Genomic DNA, 19,176 nt, shown 5'->3' with positions numbered 1-19,176 from the left:
GGCTCCCGCTCTCGGGGGGCTGGCAGGGGAAGGGCGAGTCGGAAGCGGTCCCCGCGCGGACAGGACCCCTGAGCCCCCCGCCCAGCCCCCTCCCCCGCGGCATCACAACAAAAGGCCGCGCCGGGCAGGTCCCCGTGCGCCCGCCCGGCGCTCCGGGATCGCGGCTCGGACCCGGGGGCGGAGGTTGGAGAGGTGGACAGGAGCCCCCGCGGCTCCGCGATCCAACACCACGGTGGTCCCGCGTGGGGGTTCCCCCATGCCGGCCGGGACTGGGGGCCCGCGGACGGGCGGGGGGCGCTCACCTGGGCCGGTCGGCTGGCTGGCGCACCGGCAGACAGACGCACCGGAGGGCGGACCGCCGGACGGCCAAGGGGTCGGGCAGTCGGCGGCCTTGGCCGCTCCGGCTCCCAGGCCGGAATGGATTCCGGGCCGGGAGAGACAGATCGAGAGAGAAAGGGAGGAGGAGAGGAGGAGGCGGCGGCCCGGGGAGGGGAAGAGGAGGGAGGGAGCGCGCGAGCAGGGAGGAGGGGCCCGGCAGGCCGCCGGGAGGAGGAGGAACGAGGAAGCGTGCGGGGACGGATACCCGCCGGTGACCTAGGAGAGACCCGCACGCGGGGCCCCCACCCCACTGGAGTCAGGGGTCCGGGAGGGGCAGGCCAGGGGGCGGAGACGCGGAAACCCTGCCCCCACCCGGCCGGGCGAGAGGGCCCCACCCAGTGAGACCCCAAAATGCCCTCCCCAACTACCCCCAACCCACCCACCCTATTTACCCCAAATCTACCTCTCTGGTAATTACGCGTAATGGTGATGATAATCTCAGCACTAACGGAGCCCTCACTCCTTGCCAGGCATGGCGCTAATGGCCAGGTGGACTTTAGGATCTATTCCTAACAACACCCGAGGCTGGGCAGGCTGAGGATTATCCCCATTTTACAGATGAAGAGACTGAGTCACAGAGAAGGAAGTCACCTGACAAGAACCAGGCCTTGGACTCTGGCCTTGACCTCAGTTTCCCAAAGCAGGGACTGGGACAGGAAGGACAGCCTGGGGAGGAGCAACACTTATTTTAATAGATATGGGCTCATTTTAATGTGCATTTAAAAACAAAGCAAAACAGTAACTAAGGCAGCTCATCAGAAGTCACTGAGTTCTGGATATTCCTGCTTATGAGGGGGCTGAAGCTGGTATTTAGTGGCAATCACACTTCCAAGTAAATAAAGAGGAAAATTACATCTAGATGCAGGGGGCAAGGAGGAGCCTAGCAGAGAAAGGAGACAATAAGGAAATGCAACTTTAGGCCACAGAGGCTCCCCCAACCACTGTGCCAACCGCTTTAACCCCCTCCCCACCTCCTGGCCCAGGCTGCAGGACTGCCCTATTAAGGGTGGGCACCCCACCCTTGGCTCTTCGCTTGACCTCCTGGAATCATGGCCTAGGGAAGGGTGGGTCTGAATCCAGCTTTAAATACCACCACCTGCTTCTTCTCTCCTCTGAAAGTTCTCCCATTTCACAAGATGGGAAACTAAGGCCCAGCCAGATCAAACAGCACCAGGCCTAGGCTACTCGTAAGAGGAGCTGGGAGGGGAAACCTAGAATATAGGAGCCAAAGGCCTCAGAGTACAATAGAGCCTCCAAGAGATCAGGAATGAGCAAGGCCTGGAGCCAGACTGATTTGGGTTCAAATCTAGACTAGGTCCTGCTGCACCTGGTACAAATCTACCAGCTTCTCTAGCCCAGTCCCCTTGCCTGTGAAACAGAAGTGAAGGTGGCCACAGAGGACTCCTGAGAGGGTGAGAAGGGAGAAGTGTGAGGGTGGCTGAGCTTGTGCTCAGCTAATGGTAGCTCTTACAGTCAGGAAACTGAGGCCAGAGAGGGAAGAAGCTGCTCGAAGTCGCACAGGAGGCCAGCAGCAGAGCCAGCACCAGAAGCCAGCCTGAAAAGAGCTGCGCTTGTTTGCAGGGCTGGCTTAAAGATTAACCGCAGTTTCCTGGGATTCTGGGCGGGCCCCTGGCTGGAGGAGCAAGTTTCTCAGCCCTTATTCACTCCTGAGGGCCTTTCCAGGCCACTCTGGGCCAGGGATAGGACATGAATCCAGTGGGTGCCGGAACCCACGCTTACACCGCTCACAGGAGCTAAATGCGTTCATCTCTTTCCAACTCCAAGTTCAACGATGTCACATTGGTGACTTGATATTCGCCACGGCCGGTGGGAATATTTTCACCTTGGAAATTAGACTTTTTTTTTTTTTCCTTCCAGTGAGCTAATTGTTAAATATTTACAGGCACATCACATTCATCCCCAGGAACTCAACTGAAAGTTCTGGGCTTCTTCTGGGCCTGGGATGAAAGAAGGCTTTAAAAGCACAGACTTTGGACCCACAGACCTGGGTTCAAGCCCCAGCTCTGCCACGTCTTGTATATGTGCTGTCTAGCATGCTATTTCTCTAAGCCTCGGTATGCCAGTCTGTAATATGGACTAAAGACCGTGATTCTCTCAGAAGGCTCTCATAAGATGAAATGGGTGTTAGACACTTGGTATGTGTGAGCCCTCGTTATTCGTGCCCCTACACACTCTCTTGGAGGAGTGGGGGACGGCTGGGGCAAATGTTGGCTCTCAAGCACAGATGTGGCCTTCCACCTGGAGCCATCACTGGTTTTGAGGCTTGGCTCAGAGGCTGAGGTTCTCAAGAGCCCCTTCAGGAGGATGTGGCCAACACAATGGTTTCATTATTGAGTGTTGGAAGCGTTTGTCATTTTCAAACCACCCCTCTGGGCCTTTGCTCAGGCTGTAAGCCAGCGGAGAATGCTTGCCCCATATCTCTAGCTTCCCAGCCCCCCCTGTTCATCAAAGTCCTGAAAAAGTGCCACCTCCCCCAGGACATGCTTCCTGACAAACCCCTGGTGGAGCCATACCGCAAGTCCCTCTGGGGTGTGTCTGTCCCCACCCTGAGGGCGGGGACTATGGCCTGACCCATGCCCAGCACAGAGCAGATACTGCCCAGTTGGCCGGAGAAAGAGGGATATCCACAAAAGCTCAAGTTCCAACTCTCCCATTGACTATATGACCTGCCCTCTCTGAGCCTCAATTTACTCATCAGTATACTGGGGGCAACAATCGTACCAACGTCCATGATGATGCAGATATAAGAGTCGCTGATCTGGCCTAGTGGATAAGTGACTCTGTGTGCATTATTTTGTTTAAAACTTTGTTAGTAAAACAGCAACTCGCCACAAATTATTCATCATCATTAATGGACAGCAAACATTTATTGACCACCAACAGTACACCAAGCCCTGGGCCAGGCCTAGAAAGCCACAAGGACGATCTCCCCACCCAAAGCACTCAGCAAATGACAGATATTATGGATATCAACATGTTATGTCTCTGGAAACCTCTTCCCTCTGACACCCATCCTGAGTCAAAGCTACACGGAGGACAGGCTGGAAGGTTTGGGGGGAGGCCTCGCTAACTGGCCACAGTCCCCTGGGTCAGACTGGTTTCCTGTGACACGGGATCTGAGGCCCCACCCCCCACCAGTAACTCTGGCTCAATGGCCTGTCTGCCACGCCCACCCCAGCCCAGCTCACACTTCAAGCAGCAGAGACTCGGAAGCTGACCCGTGACAGACTCTCAGCGGGAAATTCCAGACCAGCCCCGTCATTCCCCCGAAGGTCTACTACAAGTTGTCTGTTCAAAACCACCGGGCTCAGTGTGAAAGAACAGGGTGGAAAAGTAGGCAGGCTCTAGCCTGAGGTTGTGGAATGGGCTTGGCACCTTCCATGGCACCGCACTTTACAGTTTACACAGAGATGCCCAGTTCTTCGGTGCCTCAGCCTGATCTGGCCCTTGCCAGCCACTCAGGCCTCCTACGCCGGTCCCGGTCGCCTTCCCTCCTTGTCCAGCCTGCCTCCCTGCAGCCACTCTATCAGAGCCGATCATCCCGCCTGGAGACCTTGCACCTGCTGCCCCTTCTGCCGGCAGTGCTCTCCATGCCCTAGTGCCTGGCCAGGCCTTACTCTTCCCTCCTCTGGCCAGTCCATATTTACCGAGCATCTACCGAGCACCTAGGTGCTAGGGTCTGTGCTGGGGGCTAGGAATGCAGAGCGGGGAACAAACTAAGTCTGGTCTCTGCCTTGGAGTTGCTCACAGCCTTAAGGAGAGGGAAGTGCGACCCATGCACTAGGCATGGTGATGCAGCGAGCGCTGGGGGCCGGAGGGGCCCAGAGGAGCCCCCCAGCCTGTGTGATGGAGTAGGGAGGCTGGTGAAGAAAGAAGGTTCTTCTCTGGAGAGGGTAGGAACCTGAGGAGAGGTGCTGTTCCAGGCAAAGGGAACAGCATGAACAAAGACACACAGCCCAAACCACTGCTGTGCTAGCCACTGTGGCCAGGGCAGGGCTGATGGGCACAACATGATGGGCGGGCTGGAGCTGGGGAAGTGAGGTGGGAAGTGTGGCTGGGCTGAGCCCTGAAGACCCCTGCATGCCAGGCTTCTATCCCAGAGGCCTCGGGGAGCCGTGGAGGCTCGCGAGCAGAGAAGGGCCTGAGGAGATGTGCTATCACTGAGCGGGAGACAGACTGTGGGGTGCGAGGAGCAGTGCTGACGCCAGCCACCGCTAAGCCAGCTGAAGCCAAGTCTCTGGCTTTCCTGGTGTGTGTGCCTGGGAGTTCCAGGGAGCGAGGCCAGCGCAGCCTGAAGGCATAAATCACAGGACACTAGAGAACGTGCCTGGCCTCAGGAGAGTCAGAAGGAGCTAGGAGAAGGTGAGCCTGTTCTCCTCAGAGGCCAGCTGCCAGGAGGGTGGCCAACCTCCAGCATGTTCCTCCAGCCGCCACCCACCTTCCAGTGAAGGGAAGCAGGTGGAGCCCAAGCAAACCAAGGTGTTAACCACTGGGCGCAGCTCCGCACAGTCAAAATCCTCCCAGCCCCAACTTCTGTGTACGCACGGCCAATTCACAGATGGGAAGCCTGAGGTTCAACTGCTTCTCTGTCCAGCCCAGGGTCTGGTGACTGAACAGGGGATGTCACCTGCAGAAAAGACCTACCCATGTGAAGAGAAGGGAGACACTTGGCCCCACAGCCTCCTGTAAAGGCTGAGAGCCAAGAAACTCAGCCACACACCCCCACCACTCTCCTCAGGCCACAGTGGAGGACCAGAGAAGGACAGACACTCTCTCAAGGTCACACAGTGTGTCTCCAGCAGACAGAGCCAGCCCCGCTCCAGCCCAGGCCTCCTTCCACCATGTCTCAGAATGTTTGTGAGAAAAGATGAAAAGAGCTGGGGCCCTTGATCTGTCTGGCCTGGCGGGAGGGCAGAGGGCAGGGCGGAAATCTGCAGCCAGAGCGGTGACCCCAAAGATCAGAGGGGGTTAGAAGCCTGCTGAGCAGACAACAGACAGCCTGCGACAGGAGGGCTTCAAAGAATACTTGTAAAAATAATCATCCCAGCACCAGCTTGCCGTCACTGTGCACAGAGCTTCCTGGCCAGTGCTCTGTTCTGGGGCTCTGTGTGTACGTACCTCGTTTGTTCTTCACAGCCTCATGGGAGTAGGAGTTATTGTCCCTGTTGGACGGATGCGGAAACTGAGGCTCAGTGAGGCCGCATGCCACAGTAAGGGAGTGCAGGACCTCGAATTCAAACCCAGGCAGAATTCAAGCCCCTCTGAGAATGATACAATGGTGGTTCTATCCTGCCCAGACCTTCTGTGAGCCTAGGCCTTCACGGCCTTCACCTATTTCACATCCAAGAGGGAGAGGTGGGTCTCACAGAGCCTGATGTCACCCCCTAGCTCCTCCCTGAGCCTCCACTTCCATCTCATCTCCAAAGGTTCCCAGGCTTGTTGGAAAGGCAGACTGTAGCGATGTTTTACGGAGGGCTTTGAAAAGTAGATACTAAAGAAGCAAAAATGTTAATACTATACTCTGCTGTCAAGGAGGGGAGCATAACTGCTCCATTCCTTAGTGACTTCCTTCCTTCCAAGGAGGACAGCATGGAAGTCGAGGCAGGGAGGTACCTTTGCAGTGGAGAAACCCAACAAACACTACCTCGGCCAGGTGGTCAAGGTTGACATCAACAGGGATAATATTAGCATGGTGATAATATGCGCCCTTGATAAGATATGATGAGAATAGCACTTCACCTCTGTGCTCTTCTTCCCTGGAATCCATAATCCCAATGTAATCATGAGAAAAACATCCGACAAATTCCAGTAGAGAGATATTCTACAAATATTAGCTCACCCTTTCTCCTTAAAACTGTCAAGGTCATCAAAAGCAAGGAAAGTCTGAGAAATTGTCACAGTCAAGAGGAGCCTAAGGAGACATGATGATTAAATATAAGGTGGCATCTGGGGTGTTTGGGTGGCTCAGTCGGTTAAGCATCCAAGTTTGGCTCAGGTCGTGATCTCATAGTTCGCCAGTTCAGGCCCTGTATCAGGCTCTCTGCTGTTCCCTCTCTCTCTCTGCCCTGCCCCCACTGGTTCTCTCTCTCTCACACAAAATCAATAAATAAACTTAAAAAAAGAAAGCTTAAAATAAATAAATAAATCAAGTGGGGCATCCTAGGTAGGATTCTAGAACAGAAAAGGGGGCATTAGGGAAAAACTAAGGAACTCTGAGTGAAGTGTAGACATTAGTTAATAATAATATACCATTATTACTTGATTAGTTGTAAGGAATGTACCGTACTAATGTAGGATGTTAACAGTAGTGGTAACTGGTTGTGGGGTATATGCCACGTTATGTTCTAGAGCAAAGAAAATGGCTTTAGGACAGGCAGAAAGCCAAGAAAGTGCTCTCTAAACGTTTCCTACTAAAGCTGGGAAAACTGGGGACTGAAGAATGGAAGTGACTTGCCCAAGGTCATACCACAAGTTTATGACAGCCTGGACTAGGATCAAGGTTTCTTGATGTCACAAGAATGTATTAAACGCCTCTTGGACACAAGGCACCAGCCTATGTCCTCATCATGGTGAAGGCAGGTTAAGTTCAAAGATTTGTCCTTGGCTCAGCAACTCCCTTGGGCCAGGTGTCCAAGGACACAGATCCTGCCCTTTGGGGGCTCTCAAGCCAGCAGGAGAGATAGATGCTGAAACATCCTGAGACAGAGAGCCAGGGGCCATGAACTTTCATGACCAGAAGATCCAGCCCCACCATCTGCAACCCCTGTGACCTTGCTAAGCCTCACTGTGCTGCTGGTAAAGTCGAGTAGCTGGTGACTGTACCAATTACCAATGATGCTGAGAGATTCCAATAAGATGTCAAGGCTGAGAGATAGCTAGCGTGGGGCCTTGTGCACTGCACCACACTCAATAAACAGTGATCCTATCCATCAATTTTTTTTAATGTCTATTTATTTTTGAGAGTGAGTGCAAGGGGTGGGCAGGGAGAGAGGGGGACAGAGGATCCGAAGCGGGCTCTGTGCTGACAGCAGAGAGCCCGATGCAAGGCTCGAGCCTACGAACTGTGAGATCATGACCCGAGCCAAAGTTGGATGCTCAGCCACCGAGGCACCCCATTTCCATCTATTTTTAAGTGCAGTCTGCGTGCTGGAGGAGTTGAGAGAGGCAGCCGTTTCTCAGCTTGCTTTCTGGGGGTGGGGGGGTGGGGGGGTGGGAAGGGGACTTCTCCAGGAGGCACCCCGATGAGGGACAGTTAGGTTGAGTCTTGAAGGATGAGAAAGGGTTTGCCAGGCAAGGAGGAACTGGAAACTGCAGCCCAGGCTTCCGGAATTCACTGTCTGGGCTGACAGAGACTTCAGGCCACTCTCTCAGGGCATTTCCATGCAACAGGACTTCCCTGTTTCCCGGCCTCTTCCCGGGCTTGGGGGCTCACCACAGCCTGAGCCAAGGGCAGAGGCAGCAGGGGACAGGCCAGGGTGGGGGCGACACCAGAGCCAAACAACTCCAGGACTCGGTCTGGAAATGAAACCAAGTCGTGCCTCCCACTCACCGGCTGAGTGTCGCTTATAGAACTTCCTCCTTCTGTTCCTATTCAGGAATTACCAGCGCAGGCTCTGTGGTGGCTAGGGGATTGCCCCAAAGGCCAGGCCTGGGGCCCCTGGGTCCTCTCTCGCCCCTCAGAGACCCCTAGACCCTCTGTCTGCTCAGTCTTCTCGTTGTCCCGTTCCTGTCCTTCAACACACCCTTTCTCCTTCCTGCCTCCACACGTCTGGCTGTGCAGGATGGCCCACCAGCTCCTCTCTCCCTGCGTGTCCAAACCCTACTTGCCCCTGGACCCCTCCCGGAAGACTTCCACAGACACCCCTCCCCGGCCCGGCCTCTTTATCCATTCACAGCTCTCCTGTACGGAAGACTTGTGCCAGGACAGATGTAGCAGTGACGGTCCTTCAGAGCTCGGGCCTCTAACCCCTATGTCCTTGTCCATCCACATGCTTTGTCCGCCCCCAGGGGACAGAATCGGAAACCAGGGCCCCAGCCCAGTGCAATCTCTCCACAGTGCAGCCTTAGGCAAGTCCCTTCCCCTCTCTGGCCTGCGTTGTTTCCATAGCTGCAGAGGGAGGAGGTCAATGACACGTCCAGGGAGCCGTGAGAGAAGGGCCAGGAAGGATGATGAGGCTGTCCCGGCCCCACCCCGCCAGCCCCAGCATACAGCTTCCCTCCAAGCCGAACTCGTAAAATGCATGCACAAGGCTCCAATGCATGTGAATTTTCTGGGTGGAAACGAATATAGGGGCCCAGGAAGGGGTACCCACCAGGTGGCCAAATATCATTGTTAAGAGCAGCTACAGAGACCTGGCTTTGAATCCTGCCTCAATGGCCCTGTGGCCTTGGGCAAGTCACTTGACCCCCCCTCACCCTCACTTCTCTCATTTATAAACTGGGGGGGAGGGGACACACCTCATGTGGCTCTTCAGCGATTAGCATGACATGCGCATGCTAGATGTTTGGTAAACGGATATATTGTTGTTGTTACTATTATTTCTGGTGCAGCTGGCCCAAGATTTCGTTAATAAAGTGGACAACATTGCTCTGTCTCTCAAAAATGAATAAACGTTAAAAAAAAGTTTTTTTAAAAACAGAGGGGAGCCTGGGTGGCTCAGTCGGTTAAGCGTCCAACTTTGGCTCAGGTCATGATCTCACGGTTTGTGGGTTTGAGCCGCCACACTGGGCTCTGTGCTGGCAGCTCAGAGCCTGAAGCCAGCTTTCAATTCTGTGTCTCCTTCTCTCTCTGCTCCTCCCCATGCTTGTGCTCCTCTCTGTCTCTCAAAAGTGAATAAATGTTAAAAAATTGTTTAAAAAATAAAATAAAGTAGACAATGTTGGCAGCCTTAAAATGAACAACGTAGATCTATATATTTTGCCATGGAAAGAGTTCATGCTATATTAGTAAATTACAGTGTTACAGTATTAACAATATAATCCTGTTTCTGTTTAAAAAAAAAACAAAGTGGGCATAGGAAAAAGACATAAACATCAGTATGTTTCTAGTCATTGTCCCAGGGATAGGGGATCATGAACTTAATAATTTTTTTTCTTTTGTGCTTGTCTCTACTTCTTTAAATCTTTTTTCCTTTAAAAATGTTTAACGTTTTTATTCATTTTTTTGAGTGAGAGAGAGACAGAGAGAGAGCATGAGAGGGTCAGAGAGAGAGAAAGACGCAGAACCTGAAGCTGTGTCTGCATGGTGCCCGCGGCGCTCCAACCCACGAACTGAAAGATCATGATCTAAGCTGAAGTTGGTCACTTAACCAACTGAGCCACCCAGGTGCTCCTGTGCTCGTCTTGACTCTTTGAGTCTTCTACAGCACGCCCACATTCCTGGGGCCCTAGGAAGCAACACAGGTTATTTGTGACTCTGATCGCAGTGGGTCCTTGCTCCCCGACTGATCTGGACACCAGTACAAGGCCTGGTCACAGATCACCACAGCCGAGGGCTCCCAGGAGCCTAAGTCCTCAGGGATGAGCTGGTGTGCAGGTGACCTGTCTCTGCCCCATCTGGGCTGGCCCCTGGAGGTGCGTCTGTCTGGGATCGTGGTGCTCATTTTACTCCCGGTCCCATCTGATGAGGAAGAGAGAAACTCCCAGAGGAAATGCCCAGTTCTCTCCCATGATGTCCTAGAACCCTGCTCTTCCCCTCCCCCTTAGCCTTGCCTCACCCTATTTACTTCCACAAATCCTCCCTGTGGGCAGAGGCAGTAATGAGTCGGGGCGGGGGGTGCTCTCTGACCGTAGGTCTAGGTTTAAGGCCAAGAACACAGCCGGTGCTAGCCCAAGAGGAGCCCACAGTCCCATGGCTTCAACCAGACTCTATCTTGGCCCCTCCTGAAGCAGAGCACTTGCACTCACTTGGGAGGGGATGTAGGGAGCTGCAGAGGCGGGAAGGAGCGAAATCAATAGAAGATGTACTATCCAGGCCACTGCTATAGGCCACAGGAGCCCCAGTCCTTGGAGACCTCCGACTGGTTTCCACATGCCTCCCAGAAATGCTTCGCCCATCCTAAGCTGGGGGCTGGACCCTGTACCCCTTGGCTTTGGGGTGCTCTCAGGCCCATTAGCTCCCTCACACTTCCTAGCCAAGCCTGCTCCCTGCCTCCAGGGAGCCAGAGGGAGAAGAGAAGAGACACCACCCAGCCTTACCCCCTCCCCCTCCCCAGCCCTAGTCTCCCCACTTCCCCGCAGACCCCTGCACCCATCCATTCATCATCCTGCTGACAGTCCTTCCCCCGCCCCCACCCCCACCGATCCCCACCCAGGTCTCCCAGGCACATCCTCCATTCCCCGAAACCCACCCCCTCCAGTGTCCCCTGCTTAGAGACAGCTGCTCCAGCCTCTCAGGCACTTGGGCCAGAAACCAGGCATTCCAGCCTCCCCCCCACCCAGACCCACGCCTCCTGTGGGACCCCTCGCCCCATGCCCAGGCGGAGCCGGCTCATCCACACACCATCCTGCCCTCTGCTCTCCTGTCCCCGATTCGTCCTTTCTCAGCCCTCATGTTCCTCTTTCCCAAACACAACTCTGGTCCTTCGCTGACTCTCTGCGGCCTCTGGCCAGAGCCCATACTTAGGAAGGCACACAGGACCCCGCCAGCCTCTCCAGTCCCTGCGTTATCTTGGTCACCCCCGCCCTGTGCCGCTGTCTCACCTCCAGGCCTTTCTCCTGCTTTCTTTCCCTTTCACCCCGGTGTCCTTCTCGCCGCCTCTCCTCCCTGGTGAGTCCTGTTCATCCTCTGGTCCCCCCTCTGCCCCTCCAGCCTAGGCCAAAGCTTCACAGACCGCATCTGATCTTTCTACAAGGAATGCTCATTTTAACCCTCCATTCCCCTCCCCCGCCCCCACCGCCGTCACCTCTACCCACAGGCCTAGAGCTCCAGGAATTAAGAGTTGGGCCCTGGGTCACGCTATGCCCCAGCCCTGCCCAGACCAGGGCTTGACACGGAGTGGGTCCCATGCTTGTTGGGACAGGAACCTCAGGCCTGGATTGCCCAGGTCTGCTGGAGCAGTGCCAGGCCTATCCCGGCCCCTGCCCGAGGCTAGCATATTAACGCAGGCTTCCAGACCAGGACTTGAGCCAGCCACCCCGCCCCAAGCCACGCCCTGAGTCTGGCCTCACCTTCTCCCCATACCCATGCCAGCTCAGTGGGGTGAGGATCTCGAGGAGCCAGGAAGGATCCCAGCCCCCGTGTTGGCCCAGGCTTCAGCTCCCTGGGGCCACAGTCCCCTCCCATCCAGATGGTTGGGTGGGGAAGGCCCAGAGTTGGCAGGGAGCCTTCTCCCCACAACATGAATTTGAACCAGGCCTCTTGCCGCTTGCGGTCTGTGCTCTACTTCCTACTACAGGTACTTCCCAATAATTAATCATATGTAATCATCCAATAGCTAAATTAGCTCCCTGGGCCTCCAACTAGCTCCCCTGAAGCCTTCCCATTCCTAGAGGTGCTGGTATTGTGTTTCCAGGGCCTTGGGGCAGGGCTGTTTGACTTGATTCAACTCAGCAAACATAGTGTTCTTTATCCACAAGAGGATATGTGCCCCGGGAAATATACAGCAGGTGAAACGGCGACCCCCTCCCTGCTGCACCTTGCGCCAGGGCAAGGAGGAGTCCATCACCAGCCAAGCCCCTCTACCTGCCACGCACTGGAAACTCAAGGCCCAGAGAGGGTGAGTTACTTCCCCAAGGCCACAGAGCCCAGGTCTGGATATCTGGTTGAGGCCCTGAGAGTTGACACAGGGCCTGTTGACATATCAACAGAGTTGATATAGCTGTGTGACACACAGCTCCTGCCTTCAAGATCACAGGTTGAGATCCTGAGAAAAGTGAGAGGTGGCCAATAAGCCAGAGAGCACCCCTGCTGATGCAAACACAGACTGTGCTACGTGCTAGAGCATGAGGGGGAGGGCAGCAGAATCGGGGGGCTTGAGGACAGGAGGACAGGAAGGGCCTCATGGGAGATGAATTTTAGCTAAAGCCTGAAGAATGGAAAGAGTGGCTGTAGAAAGATTTGTGGGGGAGCAGTCAGGCAAAGGCCCTGGGGTGAGACTGACCTGAGTGGGAGATGCAGCTGGAGCCCAGAGCCTGTGGGCTGTGCTGAGGGCCAAGGATGGAGGCACATCCAGAGGATGTTTTTGAAAGATCCCACTGGCAGCTGTGTGGAAGGGGATTGAAGGGGCAGAGAGAGGCCGGGCCATCCTCCGGGAGGGGGTGAAGTGGCTCAGCCCTGGCAAGAAGGTTAGCAAGAAGCACCTGATTCAAGTGCATGGAGGAAGCCCCCAGGGTCCTCTGCTGGATGGGGAGTGTGGGCGCATGGAGAGGCCAAGTCAAGACCGGTCCCCAGGCTTTTAGTTTGAGTGGATGGAGTTGCCATTTACTGAGATGGGGAAGCCTGGGCAGGAGCCCACTGGGGGGAAAAAAGTCAAGAGCTCAGTTTTGGCCAAATTATGTTGGAGAAACCCTTTAGGTATCCATGGAGATTTTGAAAAATTAGTAATACTTCAGCCAACACTTACTGAACACATTGCTTCAGGCACTAAGTGCCTTATTTCTGTTACCTCATTTGATCCCTTCATCATCCCCTTGGAAAAGGTGCTTTCCTGCAGGCCCATTTTGCTGGTGGGGAAACTGAGGCTCGGAGTAGGACATTGCGTATAGGGGAGAAGAAAGCAGGCAGTGTCCCAAGGAGCCCTCGTGTCTAAAAGGCTGAAGGGGAGGGCGCCTGGGTGGCTCAGTCGTTTAAGCGTCCAACTTTGGCTCAGGTCATGATCCCACGGTTTGTGGGTTTGAGCCCCGTGTCAGGAGCCTGCTTCAGATGCTGTGTGTGTGTGTGTGTGTGTGTGTGTGTGTGTGTGTGCGCGCGCGTGTCCCTTTCTCAAAAACAAGTAAACATTAAAAAAAATTTTAAGGCTGCAGGAGGAGGCCTCCGAAGGGGTCAGATGTTGCCAGGAGGTCCCAGGAGTGAAGACAGGAGCACAGGGTGTCCAGGGGATTGAGCCTCAGTGAGGCTGTAGCTGCACCCTGGGCAAGCAGTGGCAGGGGGTCGGGTGGAGGGGCAGAAGGAATGAGAGGAAGGCTGGAGAGCAAGTGGGCCTCGCACTTTGCAGGAGCTCAGCCTGGCTAGTGAGGGCAGGGGTGAGACAGAGCAGCTGACTGGCCTGAGGATCCCCCTGACTGCCCTGCCCACCTGCGGTCAGGGACTCCCGTGATTTGCCAGAGGGACAGACACTTCTGAATAACAGTTTCCTTTTTGATACCATCCAGCCCGCTATTCGCTGAAGCCCTTGGTCAGCCTTGACAGCTCTCCCTCGCCTGTGCCTGCGGCAATTCTCCAGTGGACTGAGGACAGGGCACGGGGTCAGGGGAAGGGAAGGGTGACTCACTCCCACCTCTCAGCTTGGGCTGTTCCCACACAAACTGGGACTCGATCAGAGCTGAGAGCTTTGCAGGGAACGTGCTCCCTGAGACGTGTGGGCCTAGAAGATGAAGAGGGCAGAGGCATTGAATGCCAAAACAAGGCAGGTCTCTCCTGGCTGCTGGACCAGGCACCCTCCAAGCTCAAAAATGAGTATCGACACTTTTCCCTAGCTCAGAAATCCAGACTTCGGAGACCACGGCCATCACCCACAATTGCATTCTAGGGAGGCTCAGGTCCAGAGTGGGGAAGGGGCTTGCCCAAGGTCTCATGCCATCCCCTTCTTTCATCAGTGCCAGCCGATGCTAATCCTTGTCACTTCCCCCTGGAAACTTTCCCTGACTCTCCTCCAGGCTGAGGGCCTTCCTCTGCATTCCCGAAGCCCCTCAGGAATGATATCACCAGGCTTACCACAGACTACTGTAACGTCTATGTGTCCATGTGGCCCCACAGATTGAAGGCAGAGGCCACATCTAATGTACTTTGGTGTCCCCAGTGCCCTGCTCAGGGTCTGGAGAGAGCTGGGGTTTGGGTGTGTTTGCTGGACCAACCTCAACTCAACTGAACCACTTGGTGCCTTGTGAGGGGCCACAGACCTTGACCCTTCTCTGGCCTAGGAGGCAGAACACCAAATTTCAGTTTCAGATTTTCTATCAAGCGGCCGTTTAGATGCAGAGGGCCCCTGAATGATAGAAAACTAAAAGGGATATCAGACTCCCTGGCCTCATTTTCCAGAAGAGGAAGCTGAAACTCAAAGCAATGATGGCACAGTCCCTGGGCCCACAATCAGTGGGGGTGAATCATACTCAGACGGCCTTGGCCCTGTTCCGCGGCTCCCCTAAGTGCTAAAACCTAGGGTTCCTCATCTGCATCACTGGGGTAGGCGCAGCAGTCTCTAAAAGCCCAGCTGCGTTCAGTTCCATGAGCCCACAGGCCCCAGGCCCTGCAGTGAGGGAAGGAGAGATCACTCAAGAGGCTGTTTATCATCTTGTTGTGCACCCCCCCCTCAGCTCTTGGAGCTAAACATTCCCAAGAAACAGGGTGATTCATTCACAGCACCATTTGCCAGTTCCAGAGAAAAGGCAGACCATGAAATACATTCTGCAACTTTTGAAGAGGAGACCAAAAAAAAAAAAATCTCAAGATGAAGTTTCCCTTTAGTGGACTCAGGCTGGGAGAACATATATATTTTATATATTTATATATTGTAAATATTTATATATTTCTATATTTTTCCTCTCAGAGAACCACCCGTTGGGGGAAGGAAGCGGTCATGGTTTAAGCCAAGATCCCCCCAGACACAAGGTAGTGCCCTCTCAGAACACCAAAGACTGCATGGCTTTTAAAACAGCTTGATGGGGGGTGCCTGGGTGGCTCAGTCGGTTGAGCATCCTACTTTGGTTCAGGTCATGATCTCACGGCTCGTGGGTTCGAGCCCCGCGTCGGGCTCTGTGCTGACAGCTAGCTCAGAGCCTGGAGCCTGTTTCAGATTCTATGTCTCCCTCTCTCTCTGACCCTCCTCTGCTCACGCTGTCTCTCTCTCTCTCTCAGAAATAAATAAAACATTAAAATTTTTTAAAAAATAAAATAAAACAGCCTGATGGGCTGAACCTGACAACAGCTGCTCTGAATGCTCACTGATGGGCTGTGAGTTAAAGCCGAATTAGATGGGCTGGTTTTGTGGGTTCTTTTGTGTTGTTTTGTTGTTGTTGTTCTTGATGCGGATTCCTGTCAGAACTCCAACTGTCAAGGAGAAGGTGAGAAAGTCATGTGCGCCCCTCTTAAATTAAGTAGAAGGAAGTTTGCTGAATGCGTTGGGATCCTTGGACATCTTGCAACCAAGAAGACACAGAGAGGGGCGCCTGGGTGGCTCAGTCGATTAGGCATCTGACTTTGGCTCAGGTCATGATCTTGTTTGAGCCCTGCCTCGGGCTCTGTGGCTACAGCTCAGACAGAGCCTGGAGCCTGCTTCCAGTTGTGTCTCCTTTTCCCTCTCCCATCCTCTGCTTGTGCTCTGTCTCTCAAAAATAAACATCAAAAAAAAATTTTTTTTCAGTAAGTAAAAAAGAAGATACAGAGAGAGGTAACAGGTGAGCCTGGTAATAGGGGGCGGAGCTTGGGGGTAGCAAAGCATAATTGCAGGGAGAGTGAATGACAAATCTCCAAAACTCACAGAAAACGTCTAGAACTATTCTAGCAGTACAAAGACAGATGGAAAAGTCAGTCTCTCACCTTAAATTCACAGGTCTTCTATGCTGTTTGGGTCTCCTATAATACGAATGTTATACTCAACTCTTTAAAAATTTTACTTGTAAGGGGCACGTGGGCAACTGAGTCAGTTGAGCATCTGACTTCGGCCTAGGTCATGATCTTGCTGTTCCAGAGTTCAAGCCCCTCATCAGGCTCTGTGCTGACAGCTCAGAGCCTGGAGCCTGCTTCAGATTCTCTCTCTCTCTGTCTCTCTCTCTCTGCCCCTCCCCCACTCATGCTCTGTCTCTCAAAAATAAACATTAAAAAAAATTGTACTTTTAGCTCCCGACTCTGAGCTAAGTAGGAGTGAGCTTGACCTCTTTGTCCGAGTAAAGATGTGTGCTACGGTAAGAAGGCTCCAGAAACCTGGGTTCTAGTTCAATTCTGACTCCAAAGAACATAGGTGGCATCGAGCATGTCTCTGATGCTCATATATACCACATATTTCACTAACACACCTTGCATGTGCAATTTCACAGCACATACATCACACAATTTTTAAAAATATTTTATTTATTTTTGAGAGAGAGAGAAAGAAAGAAAGAGAGAGAGAGAGAGAGAGAGACAGCATGAGCAGGGGAGGGTCAGAGAGAGAGGGAGACACAGAATCTGAAGCAGGCTCCAGGCTCTGGCTAGCTGTCAGCACAGAGCCTGATGTGGGGCTCGAACCCACGAACCGTGAGATCATGACCTGAGCTGAAGTCGGACGCTTAACTGACTGAGCCACCCAGGCGTCCCCATGCATCACACAATTTAATATCACCCCATCTTAAACATGTACCACAAGCACACGTACCACATACACGCCAATCATTACCAGACGTATCACACAATTTCCCCATCTGTAAATGTTAGGGAAGATGGGTTGAGGGAGGAGAGGGAATCTTTGAGGCATGGGCTTTGGAGTCGTACTGCCTGAGTTCTAATCTAATTTTCTTTGCTGTGTGTCCTGAAGCAGGTTGCTTAAACCTTCTGAGCCTTGGTTTTCTCAACTGTAAAGCAGAGAAAATAAGATCCACTTCATGGCTTTGCTGACAAGTTAAACAACATAATGTATGCAAAGCACATAACTTAGTGCCTGGCTCACAGCAAAGGGTTTTATTAAGGTGTAATTTACACATAATGAAATGCTCTAATCTGAAGCATTCGATGTTGGTAGTTGCGTATCAAGATGCAGAATGTTTCCATCACCCTAGAAAATGTTTCTCGTGCTCCTTCCTGGTCAGTCCTTCTCCTGGGAACCACCACTGATCTGATCAGTCTATTGTAGAATTCCATATGAATAGAACCATATGGTATTTATTATATTTCTGTGTTTGCGGGTATATTGGCCTCTTTCATGCAACATAACAGTTTTGAGAGTCGCTCATATAATATTGTGTGTAGAGTAGGTCACTTATTTATCATGTATAGTATTTCACTGCATAACACGCTACAGTTTATCCATTCTGCTGAAGATGAGCATCCGGGCTATTTCCAGTTTTGGCCTTTTATGATCAAAGCAGCTATGAATAGTCAGCTAGAATTCAGTGCAAGACTTTCATGGACAAATATTTTCTTTTCTCTTAGGTAAATTCCTAGGAATGGAGTGCTGGGTCACAGAGCAGATGTGTGGTGAATTTTTTCAATTAACTCCCAAACGGTCTTCTAAAGTGGTAGTACCACTTCCCGTGTCCAGTGGCAAGGTGCAAGAGTTAACTCCTGTCCTTCCCAACAGGCGGCGGGGTCAGTCTTTCCTATTTCAGTCATTCCAGCATCACATTGTGGCCTTAATTTGCATTTCCCTGATGACTAATGAACTCCCTCCATGTGCTTATTTAGAGTTTCTTTAAAGGTAGCTCCTCTCCCCTTCATTGCTCTGTAGCTTTCCGCCTCCATCATTTGAAAAACGAGGAAGGAAAAACTGATAGCAAAATCTACTAGAAATAAGAGGAGCTCTGCAAATACAAAAGCAAGTAGGAGCTTAGCCTCAGAACCCCTCCCTTAACTCTGGTTTCCCAGGACTGAAAAGCTAAGGACATGCTTGTCTTCCAAAGAAGCTAAGATCATGACTGGTTAGAGGTCAGAATTTTATTATTAGTTAGTTAGTTAGTTAGTCAGTTAAAGCAGGCTCCACACACACCCACATGATCTCCCTCTGCTCTCACCTCCAGCCAGGCTTTTAGACTCAGCTCAGTCTCACCTCCCCTCTGCCAGGTGGCCGTGTTGACCACCCCGAATGAGCTGGGCGCCTGCCCCTCTGCTCAGCTCCCATAGGATCTGCTGCCCGCCCCCGACGGACAACTCCCCACCCCAAGCCAGTTTCCACATCCAAGTCTCCCACTGGGCTGGGCGCACCTGGGTTTCCAGCACGCTTCCTCCTTTCTGCATCCCTGGTGCCTCCCTGGTGCGAGGCATCGAAGAGGCTCAGTGTCCGGCCTGGTCCTGTTAAGCTGAAGCGCCAGCCCCTAGACTGCCCAGACCTTAATGGCGGTGTTTACACGCTGCCCCTACCAACATTCACTGAGTATTTGTTAAACACCAAGGAAAGGGCCGTGGACTCAGGCCCAAGACCGACCTCGGGCGCTTTCACGCACTTTGGACTTCAGTCCCCCTTCTCTACAGTGGAGGTGGTGCAGGCCCCTCACTGGTGCTGACAACATTTGGGAAAGTGTTGGGCAGACTGGAAAGCAGTTCGGCAAGTCGGAGTCACCACAGCTCAGGGCTTTTCCTTGGCAGATGATTCAGGGCATGTGACTGGCCCTGTGTGACCTGCGTGACCCACCCCACGCCCCGAGAGCCTACCACTTGGGTTTCTTCAAGCCACTTGGAGGACAGGCAGCGTCTTCCTCTGGCGATGGAACCAGGGGCACGAGCGGGGCCCAGCCCGAGGGAAACTCTCACGGCCGCACGGACGTTCACGACCTTTCCAGTGACTAAGAACCACATGAAGCAGCTGCCTGGACCCTTCCCAAAACCTGTCCCAGAATGGCTCGGTCTAGTGCACCGCTCTGGCCACCCTCAGCCCCGCTATCCCACTTCTGGGGGGGCCCCTTCCCTAAACCCAGGGCAGGGCCCAAGGCTCC

The 19,176-nt window shown here is 53.3% G+C and overlaps 1 protein-coding gene across 1 annotated transcript in view; it reads right to left on the bottom strand.

Moving 5' to 3' along the window:
• Nucleotides 1–479, bottom strand: part of SRC (SRC proto-oncogene, non-receptor tyrosine kinase) — a 51,533-nt gene extending 51,054 nt beyond the window's left edge. The window contains exon 1 of the mRNA XM_039227147.1: nt 303–479. The gene's annotated coding sequence lies outside the window, so the exon portion shown is untranslated. The remainder of the gene's footprint in view (nt 1–302) is intronic.
• Between the last annotated feature and the right edge of the window lie 18,697 nt (nt 480–19,176).

Source organism: Hyaena hyaena, unplaced genomic scaffold (genome assembly GCF_003009895.1).
Source record: "Hyaena hyaena isolate Hyena2069 unplaced genomic scaffold, ASM300989v1 scaffold_25, whole genome shotgun sequence".
In the NCBI taxonomy this organism is placed as follows: domain Eukaryota; kingdom Metazoa; phylum Chordata; class Mammalia; order Carnivora; family Hyaenidae; genus Hyaena; species Hyaena hyaena.
This window is presented reverse-complemented; position numbering and strand designations above follow the sequence as displayed.